The sequence below is a fragment of the Phoenix dactylifera genome, chromosome 3, assembly GCF_009389715.1.
Source record: "Phoenix dactylifera cultivar Barhee BC4 chromosome 3, palm_55x_up_171113_PBpolish2nd_filt_p, whole genome shotgun sequence".
In the NCBI taxonomy this organism is placed as follows: domain Eukaryota; kingdom Viridiplantae; phylum Streptophyta; class Magnoliopsida; order Arecales; family Arecaceae; genus Phoenix; species Phoenix dactylifera.
Window position 1 is genome coordinate 22,931,852 of NC_052394.1, and position 11,130 is coordinate 22,942,981.

Consider the following 11,130-nt stretch of genomic DNA (forward strand, 5'->3'; position numbering starts at 1 on the left):
ATATATTGCTAACACCCTCCTCTATCAAAAATCCAATATGCAATTTGACCATTGACATTAATTGCAACTTTGCTTGAGAGAAGAATTTTCTTTATCGAGGGGATCCATCTAGGCATAAACTTTCTACAGAAAAGAAGCTTGATCAGGCATTTTGGGCTAACTCTATCAAAAGCCTTCATGAAGTCAAGCTTGCATACCACTCCATCAATGTCAGATTTTCTGAAAAAGTGGCATACATAATATTATCCATTATAGATCTGCCTTTAATATAGGTGGTCTCGGTTGGATTAGAGAACACTCGGATGATATTTTCCTCCTTTTTCCTCATCTACATAAAAGTGATATCGACCTTGCCAAGCTCAATTATACCACCCTTTCTCTTATTCCCAATCAAAAGGTAGCTAAAGTACCTACAGATTTTCGGCCAATCAGTTTGGTACGTAGCTTCATCAAAAATTGCTACAAAGGTTCCTGCCAATCGGGAATAGCAGAGGGTTTGAGACCCCGGGGACGAGCGGGCCACGGGTGCCAAGTCCGTTGTCGGTCGAGCCGACAACGTGGAGTTCGGTTCCTTGAATCCCGTCGTGGGCCTCGCGGCTCTTCGGCCATTGTCACAATGGGCTAAATTAGGCTGGAAACGGGCCCTTGGACCGGCTCCTTTACTCCAGCGCAGGAACTGGTCCAGCCAGTAGTAAGGGCCGCTGGCTCAGTCCATCGCAGGCTCGCAGCCTGTTAAGGCAACTTGGGATTGAATTCAAATTTGACTGGAAATCTGCCGGCCCGGAGGGGTGGGGGTGCGCAATTAATATCAGAGGCAATTAATGCCTTTTCGCGCCCCCTATTTTCTTGCATTATAGGCAGGAGGAATTGCTTCCACCGAATAGCCTCGGAACCTTGAATCAATTGTTGGTATCATAACACAAGGATGTTGTTGTGATAGTACTTGCTTTCTCACTCTCTCTGCACGCGTGTTTTCGAAACATCATTATGGGAATTCCTGTGCCAAATCTCACTTCAAAGCCCGGCTTTTCCCCAGGGAATAACAAACAGAAGCATTGATGTTTGAATTAAATGTTTTGCATCTACTTTCCAGTTTCCACACATGAAAACAGGTATAGAATATTATGCAACAACGCAAATATTTGAGGAGATCAAGGAGGTAGCTCAAGGGATTTTTCTTTTAAAGCTCTATCCTCCTACTCAATGTGCACACATTTGGGGCCCGAAAAGAGCGGAGCCAGCCATTTGGGCTACGCTATAAACGTTAATAGTAGAGCGCCCGGATTAAGGCCACGGAAGCCATTTTATGATCAAACCCGTCGGCGTATATCACGCTAAATTGGCCTTGCGTCCGAGAAAATGGAACCCACGCGAATCGTAAAACGAAATTTAAGTTTTCATCGTGGCCTTTAGCGTGTCATACTGTGGAATTTGAGATTCGGTCGGAGTCCCACGACCGCCACTTGGTTCGCAAATCAATCATGTGATGCGAAACACGAATCTCAGAATCAACCGTGTATCGCAGTGAAAATCGCGCGCCGGAACGGACGGTAACCGGCGGCCTTTCCCAGCAAAAAACGTGATTGGCTCGTCTCGGTTCCGGTCTCTCCATATAAACGGCTCCCTGCTCCCAAAATTTACACTCCGCTTAGTGCTTCCTACTTTCGTCCATTATCATTCCCGGCCTCGATCGCTCTCGGTCCTCTTCTCTGGAGGCGACCGCTCTCTGGTAAACCCTTCTCCTCCATTTTTTGTTTCTCTCTCTCCCTCTCTTTCTCTCAGTGCTTCCAGATAGGGTTCGTATTTTTTTCGATTTGTAGTTATCTATTTTAGCTGCCAGTCCTCATACAGTGCGTAACTCTGGGTTTGCGTGATTCATTCTGGTGAGGGTTTTCGTTTTTTTTTCCTCTCGTAATCTCGTATGATCGTGCTTTGTTTGTATTGGTTTTGATTCGTGAGCGGTTTATTTTAGAGACGATTGAATGGATTCGTAGCTGATACCGACCTTGAAATCGCCCTCTAGAAAGGCGATTCCATGATCTCAGTGTCGTTTACGTAGATGTGATCGGTGGTTTTGTTTGTGCCGATTTTTTAGATGAGTCTGCTATCTAAGAATTAACCAAGAAGAAAATGATCCAGAAAATGTATACACATGGAGGGAGGGAGGGAGAGAGCGAGAGCGAGAGAGAGAGAGAGACAGAGAGGTTTTGAGCATATCTTAAACTCTGGTTCCAATCAATCTTGTATAATGCCACATTTTTACTTAGTCCATGTCTTTTGATCAACCTGAACTCTAGAGACCAAAATTTTTCCTTATATGTTTATCTTTTTGTTGCCATAATGAAATGTTGGAGAAAGGCAAACGGGTCATGGCTATTTATCCATTTCAGAGCATCTATTTGAATGCTATAAGCATAATATCTACTATTTCAATTTAGCTACTGCATGCTGATTAGGACTAAAAATGAACTGGATACATATCGGAGATTCACACATCCATATCGATATTCATCTTAATTTGGTGTATTTGGATACAAATATATTGATATTAATTAGATGTTAAGATTTATATTTGTAGTTGTTTTAAATAATGGATACAAGTTGATATCGACAATATGGATATAAGTGGAGATATAGATCAGGTAGTTAGACTTTATGAACTACCAAATCATCATTGTATAGAAAGTAAATTAAGTTAAAAGACATGTTGTTTTGGTCATTTTTTTTCCTTTAACAGTTTACTAGAGCTATATAAGACTAAATAGGTTGCAAAGAAAAAAAGACATTTGGATATGGATCGGATAGTTGTTATACATATTTGTATCCTTTTTTCTTTGATGGATATGGATATAGATACGGATATTTGTCAGATGATGAAATTTCTATCCATATCCGGATAGTTTCAGATATAGAAGCAGATTCAGACAAAATATTATCTCCATTTTCTCCCCTAATTTTGATTCATTAAGCAGCAATTATGCAACTTTGGATTGAAAATGGTATGTTACATATGAACATTTGCATGAAAAAATTTGATGAAAAATTTGTTATGTTGCTTGCAATTGGAAGGTTAAAAGTTGCAAGTCAAGTTAAATATATCTTGCATTGTTTTAAAATGCAGTGCATCTAGCTGTATATGTGCTTGCATATGTGTATGTGGTTCTGATCACACCACATTATCTATATGCAGTTAATATAAAGCAGTGATACTGCTTGTGGACTGAAAAATGATCCTCTTAGCATTATGTGGCCATATATTTAGCTTACGTAGTAATGTATGGCTGCATGTGCGAGCTTAGTATTGTATGGCTCCATTATGAGCCTTTCAATATTCAGGAGTCACACATAAATATATATATGTATATATATATATAACCCATTTTTATGTGGCCCATGAACATGATGTAGGTTTAAGCTGATGGTTGCGTTTGATGTGTGCTTCAAGTGAGCTTGGTACGAGTATTAATAATATTGAATGTTACTTATAGTTATTGCTATTTGGTATTACATACAAAGTAATAAGTACTAATTGTTAGTTATTATTGTTATAATAATGCTATCAACCATCTAAAAAATGTTTCTATTACTGTTCTTTTATTTACTATATATATTTATTTATCTTTAAATAATTTTAAAAAAAAGTAACCTCATATGTATCTGGATATGCGCCCACATACTGCACATGCACTATCTGTCTCTTGACCACTCTCATTTGGAACTGTCTTTTAAAACACTGATACCTTGCATGTGGCTCATCTATATTGGACTTAAGGTGAACAAGAAGAATGGTGGACTAGAAGGAATTGCAGTTACTGCTAAGCAAAGCTAATTTTGAATGTTTGGCTACTCATAAGCATTCTTGCAACATAAACACCCTAACTGTTAGTAATTGGGAGTTTAGATATTCTTAATCGCATCTAGAGTTTACTCTCAATTTTTAGTGCAAGGTTGCTCTCAGTTTCATGTAAAGACAATCAGCTTTTAGTTAGAGAAGCATTAAATACTTCTCATAAGGAAAAAAGCATTTTATGAGGTCAATTTGTTTGTTCTCATTACGCAATTTCCCATTTTCTAGTGAGATTTTTGGAAGGCAAATAAATTGCATTGTTATATGCCCGCTATCTCTTTCTATAGGAGTTGAATTCCAGGACATTTCATGTCTAGATATTGGTAACAATGTTCTAATATTTCTCTGTTCCCTGGATTTTTCTCTTCCCACTATAGGAAGCTTAAATACATTTGATAATTGATCTTTAAGATTTGATATAATTTTAGATATTCTTTTAGCATGGTAGGAATTCAGATCAGCTAGAGATATTTTGTAGACTTGAAACAAATTTTGGTGTAAATGTTTATTAACTAGGCATCAATTTCAGGTCATGAAGACTGACACCGGATTGGTAACATGCAAGGTTTTTAAAGCTCAATATATTAGTTATCTCAGTCAGTGATCGAGATTGAGATGAACCGAGATCTTGATTCATCTTGGCCGACATGGTAAATTGGGAAAATTTGAAGGAACCAAGATTTTCAGGATCTCGGCTGATTTTTCGGACCGAGATATCAAAATCTTGGCCAATATACTAAATCTGGATTGAGAACTATATTAAGTACTTATTTTAATATTTATTAATGAAAAACTTCCTATTAAGAAGTAAAATGTGATTGAAAATATTGGCTGATATGAATAATCATATTGTAGATATATCGGATTTTATCGTTTACATTGGCAAGATAGTAGGGGTAAGAATTTTGCATATATAGTATTAGGAGGTGCCCAATACCGATGCAAACAAATGTATCGACCGCGATGAAAACCTTGGAACATGCCACAACGTGGTGCACCAGGTTGTCATACCCATTGTATTGGGTGTTCTGATGTACAGGTACCAAACTGGTATGCGGTATGGGTTATGTACTGACACTTGATACGCCGAATTGGATACCATACCAGCATACCGACAGTGTAATAGGATGGCACAAGTAAGGGTCTGATACCGAGATGGTGAATCTGGTGCGCATATTTGAAAACAATATGTACGGGGGAATAAAATGAGTGAAATTTATTTGATGATCAAAAGAATATTGAAAGCTGGTTTACACACAGCGTAGTAGAAATGTGTTTGCTCTAATGTTTATGCCGAATGCGTATTCAATGTCTACTTACATGTGAGAGGAGTGCATGTGATATGTAAGGCTGTCAAGATTAAGGATATAGAATAAGGTCTCTTGCATATGTAAAATAATTTCTAGTTCAGCTTTGAGCTTTCAGTTGAAGCTATTCGAGCTGTAGACAGATAGATGTACTAAGGATTCTGCACCAGTTGTTTCAGAAAATGTGTTTTTTGACAGGCTAATTGGAATCCTTGTAATTGGAGGCAGAGAGGATGAGTTGGGGAAAATGTTAGTGGGCAAAAAACTGCATTATGAAAGATGAACTCTTTGTGGTGATCAAGATGCCATATTCCATGCATTTGTACCGCAACAAAGCCAACAAGCATCTTTAAAAAAATCTTTTATCTAAATTTTGTTGGTGTTATTAATATAATTTGTATGGATATCCCTTATTCCTGATATCTTGCTTTTAGCAAGTCATTCTCATAAAAGTGCAACAAACAATTACTTCCATGTCTGTGTTATCAGGTCAGATGTCCTTGTGTATGTGAGATTTTTCTGTCTTTGAGAGTTGTTTCTAAGGGTTGCATATCTTTTCAAGTGATGTCTTTCTTTTCAACAAGTACATGAACGCTGCATGGCTATGCTTTAGCACGTTCTTACATGTTGAGCTTCTCGTGATGATAATTTAGGATTTAATGCTTCTCGTGATGATAATTTTAGGATTTGATGCTTGATCATGTAGATGTAATCTTTTCTGTATTTAAGATAAAATTTGTGAACAAATGAAAGTAATTTTCATATTTGGCATGTCTCAGGCTGCAGAAATTCAAGTGAATTGTGTATTGCTGAATCTTTCAAACATCTGCATTTTTGTGAGTGCCATGATTGCATCTGTGCCTCTTTAACATTTTATGACATGATTCTGCTTAGAATATTTATATCTTTCATCTTTATGTCTTCTCCTTATTGCTCCAGTTATTCACCAATGGATTACCGTTCAGAAGAAGAATCAGAGATAAGTGAATCAGAGATAGATGACTATGAGGAGAAATTTTACCTGTACTTAAAGGATGGGAAGCTAAAGGTAAAAAATACCGACAGCACATACAAATGCCCTTTCTGTGCAGGCAAAAAGAAGCAGGACTACAACTATAAAGATCTTCTTCAGCATGCCAATGGAGTGGGTGCTTCTAACCGGACGGCAAAGGTCAAGGCAGACCACCGGGCCCTTGCAAGGTACTTGAAGAATGACTTTGCTGAGGCTTCAAGTTCGTCGATGCAATGATGATTGTACACACCATCCATTTAAACCAAAAGATGAAGACCAGTTTGTTTGGCCTTGGATGGGCATTCTAGTGAATGTTCCAACTGAGTATAAAAATGGACGGTATGTAGGTGAAAGTGGAACAAGCTGAAGGAACATCTCTCCAGATTTAATCCACTGAAGGTCCATCCTTTGTGGAACTTTAGAGGTCACACTGGAAATGCTATTGTTGACTTCAACAAAGACTGGACTGGTTCAAAGATGCGATGGCATTTGAAAATTCCTTTGATGCTCAACGCTTGGTAAAAGGGACTGGAACGAAAGAAGACACCGAGGGACAGAGATTTATTGGCTGGGTTGCTCGTGCAGTTGATTACAACTCAACTGGCCCAATTGGGGATCATTTGCGGAAGAATGGAGACCTGAAAACTGTCAATGACCTTACAACAGAAGAAACTCGCAAGACAGACAAACTTGTAGCTAACTTAGCAAGCCAAATCGAGGTCAAAAACAAACACCTTCAAGAACTTGAATGCAAATACAATGAAACTACTCTGTCCCTTGATAGGATGATGGAGGACAGGGACAAGTTACTACGTGCTTAAATGAAGTGTGTGATTGGGTTATTTACACTTTACTATGTTCCTTTTATCTCGAAAACTTTCCTCATGTGCTGTAATTTGTCTGTTTCAATTAGCAGTCCTAATAAAAAGTTCTTCTTTTAAAAGTACATAGCAGTTTATGTCTTAATGGATGGAAGGTTTCATAGGTTTCTAGATGATTTTTATTACAAAGTGCAAAATTCTAAAGAAATTATGGGTGCTGAAGGGTGAAAATATCTCAAGACTTGAGAAAACATACCTGGAGATCAATGCTAGGGATAAATATTTCAAGACATGCAAGGATACCTTTAGACCGACACTTGCTTTGGAAGCCTTTAGCTGTTTCATCATGCTGGAATCTCATAGCTAATGCAAGTCATTTTTATGCAAATTTCCTGTAATGAATAACATTTGAATTTCATTTAGTACCATAAAAGCCTGGTTCAGTAGAAACAGGTCGCTTGCTCTAATGACCTGGGTACCTTCTTCATTTGGAAAGGACCCAAGGCATTCCTTCTTTCCTTTCCATTATGCTGGATTCCCTACGAGACATATGTTATGAAGTAGATTTCACCTTTGAGTAGCTGGATGGAGGAAGCCGGAACATTGATTATCAGCATGCTGCATTTATTTTTTTTCCTAAATAAGATATCAGTTATACTTTGTATTATTGGACCTGATGTTTGGTTATATAGTCTCTTCCTTGTTTCGTATCAGTCTTTGTGAACAACAGTTTTTATGTTGCATACATGTTGTTTCAGAAATGCAAAAGATGCAGCGCATTTCTCGTGAGCATTCACGAAGGATCTTTGAAGATAACGAAAAGCTGTGGGCAGAGTTGGATTCTAAGCGAAAAGAACTAGACCTGAGACGCAAACAACTTGATAAGCTGGCTGTTCAAAATGAAATCGACAGAAGGAAGCTTGATGTTGAGAAGCAAAAGGTACAATCCCCTTCTCTTTTATTATTACCATTTTAATGATTATATGCTTGTCATTCTGGATGATTACCAGGTTGAACCGTAAGTGTAACTTCAGATCACTGCCATCTCTTGCACTGTCAAGCTATTGCTTTTTAGAATATTGTGGATTGAAACCTTGTGTTACCTTGGTAAGTCCAGTTTAAGTTTTAGGCCCCTATGATTTTAAGGAAATGTCACTTGGACGGTTTACTGTTCACCTTCAGAGAAGAAAAACAAAATATTTAAGATGAAACACTTAAAATATGTGGTTTTTAAAATACTGTCCGTTGAAGAGTTTGCCAGCTTTCCTGATTGATTTTGAGAGTGGTGTTGGCATTGCCTGTAAGTATGCAGCAGTCATTATGCGATCACACAGTTGGAGGATTATTCTGCACATTGTATGATTAGATAATCATACATATAATTATTTTTAATTTTTAGAATAGAAATGAGCTATCCAGAGAGTCTTACTTGTTATATAAATATCTGGGGGAGTCCCCCATGTATTATAATTACTTGGGGTGAGATTTTGAAGATACAGAACTCAAGGCTCCAACCTGTGATCTCCCCTTTATGGACGGTATGAGCATTGAGGTAACAATCAGGTCATCACATGTGAGCAAGTTCATTCTATATCATTCATTCTTAAAGATTACCAAACTAGTCGAGCACCAAAAAGAGGTTTATCTGCCTTTAAGATTACTACCCCTTAGAGTTATATAGAACTACTTACAGGCTTATCCTTTAGTTAACTATTGTGTCAAAATCTTCATTCACAATACAACGTAATGCTCCATGGCTTTTTCTTTAAAATTATTTAAGAGACAAAAAATGTCAAGTAGCTTGTGAATAGATCCAGAGAGCACACTGTACTTTATGCCTCAAAGGTGGCATGCGATTTGGCGATCCTGAATCTTTGATTTATAGCCATGTCGGGGCAGGGGTATAGCATTAAGCTAACAAATTCTAGGTGGTACAATGCATATATATCATACAAGGCAGGTCGGAGAACTTGCATATGCATTTGTCGTAGTTGCTTTTCTATTTTTAATCTAAGAAGGTAGGGGTGTCGATGTAAAACCCGTAAGGAGATCACAAAAGCTATTCTATCTAAAATGCCGCTGCAGCAAAAGCACAACTTTCATCGGTGAAAATATTCATTTGAATTATTTGCTCTCTCTGCAGAATGCAATGAAGGATAGTTCTCTTCAGTTGGCTAGTATGGAGCAGAAGAAAGCTGATGAAGATGTGCTGAGGCTTGTTGAAGAACAGAAGGTTTGTTACAGTGAGCTTGATGCTCTCAATTAGGAAATGAATGCTCTATTGATATATAGAAAGTGGACTGGAAGCTTTCATCTGACTGATGAAATTGCACAGAGGGAGAAAGAGGCTGCTCTCAAAAAAATACTCAAGCTGGAAAAGCAGTTGGATGCGAAGCAAAAGCTTGAGTTGGAAATACAACAGTTGAGAGGGCAGCTACAGGTCATGAAGCACATGGGTAGCGAGGAAGACTCGGAAGTAAAGAAAAAGATGGAGGAGATGAGTGAACAACTGAAGGAGAAGGTTGAAGAAATGGAAGATTTGGAAGCTCTTAACCAAACATTAGTGGTCAAAGAGCGTATGAGCAATGATGAGCTGCAGGAAGCTCGTAAGGAGTTGATAAGTGTATGGGATCTTTACCTGTAGATTACTACCTATAAATTATACTATAAATTGTACATCTGCGTAATAGTATATGTGATCTTTCATTTCCTGGTTTCTTCTAGAATATGATGATTGACTCAAGTAATGTCTGACACAGGGCTTGAAAGAAATGTTGAGTACTCGCACTTCGATTGGAATCAAGAGAATGGGCGAGCTGGATGAAACACCATTTAAAATTGCCTGCAATCAGAGATTCTCAAAAGATGAAGCAGCTGTTAATGCTGCAATGCTCTGCTCTAAGTGGCAGGATGAACTGAGAAACCGGAATGGCACCCTTTTAAAGTTACAATTGTTGACGGAAAGCCTCAGGTATGGGATTAGCTTGTAACCAGTACAGAAGTGTTCACATATATGGCTATATGCTTATTGCTTTGTACTTTCATAGTAGCATTGCGTTCATGCATGCCAAGAGGATGGAAAAATGTAAAGGATTTTATCTCAGAAACTAGAAAGTGAAGCATATTTGCATTTGCTAATTGAAAATCAGTAGTGTTCTGAATTGGACCGAAAGTTCAGAACTCTATTTCTCTATGCTACCGAGGGTAAATAAGGAACTGGTGGTGCGAAGTTATGTTGAAAAGAAGCTCTGCTAGATTGCTTAGATTTCTTGAATTCTTGTATGAACTAACTTCCGAGCAAGAAATCTTCTGTTTAACCTGTCTCTCACTTAAATAATATTCTGAATCCCTGATCAAATAATGAAGATATTTATGTTGTGTTGCAGGAAGTCATCCAGGAGGATGATGAGAAATTGCAAGCCTTGAAGGAGGAACTGGGTGATGAGGTTTACAAGGTTGTCACCACAGCACTGTTGGAGATGAATGAGTACAATCCCAGTGGTAGATATGTCATCCCAGAACTGTGGAACTTCAAGGAGGGCCGGAAGCTACACTGACAGAGGTCGTTCGGTACATAATGAGGCAGTGGAAGACCCATAAGCGAAAAAAGGTGAGGCCTCATGTATTTAGCATATACTTATAATATGCTAGTCATTCCCTTCTTTTGAGGAATGAACAGCATGTTCTTACTGCTCATGCTCAGAGGAAGGAAATTTTCAGATCAGTCTATGTTATCGTGGAGATGAAAACAATCTTTTAGTATTTCTGAATTTCTTTCGGTACTTTAGCAGACAATGAAAGAAAATGTTGAGAGAAAAGGTTCTTTGTTTTGATGTGTTGGATTATGCATGCAGTTAATTGATGCTGTTCTGGTAGGCAGAATATATCTCAAACTTTGTTCCTCATCTTTCTGTATACCTTGTTGTGTTAGTTCATATTTCTTCTTGGTATTTTGTGGGATGCGGTGATTTCAAGGTGCTACGAGTCTTCTTTTTCTAGGCATTTTCACTGACCAAAGGTTTGATGAGGGCAACCTGGATGAGAAGGCAGCCCTTCGTAGGCAGGCTCGGATGCAACATGTTAGGTTCCATTCTCTCCAGATTTTCAGAGCGTGATGCTATTATATTCTGTTTATTGTTTATT

At 38.1% G+C, this 11,130-nt stretch overlaps 1 pseudogene; it reads left to right on the forward strand.

Annotated features, from left to right (window-relative positions):
- The first annotated feature begins 1,592 nt into the window (after nt 1-1,592).
- LOC103716481 lies at nt 1,593-10,902 on the forward strand (annotated as a pseudogene).
- Nucleotides 10,903-11,130: the final 228 nt, after the last annotated feature.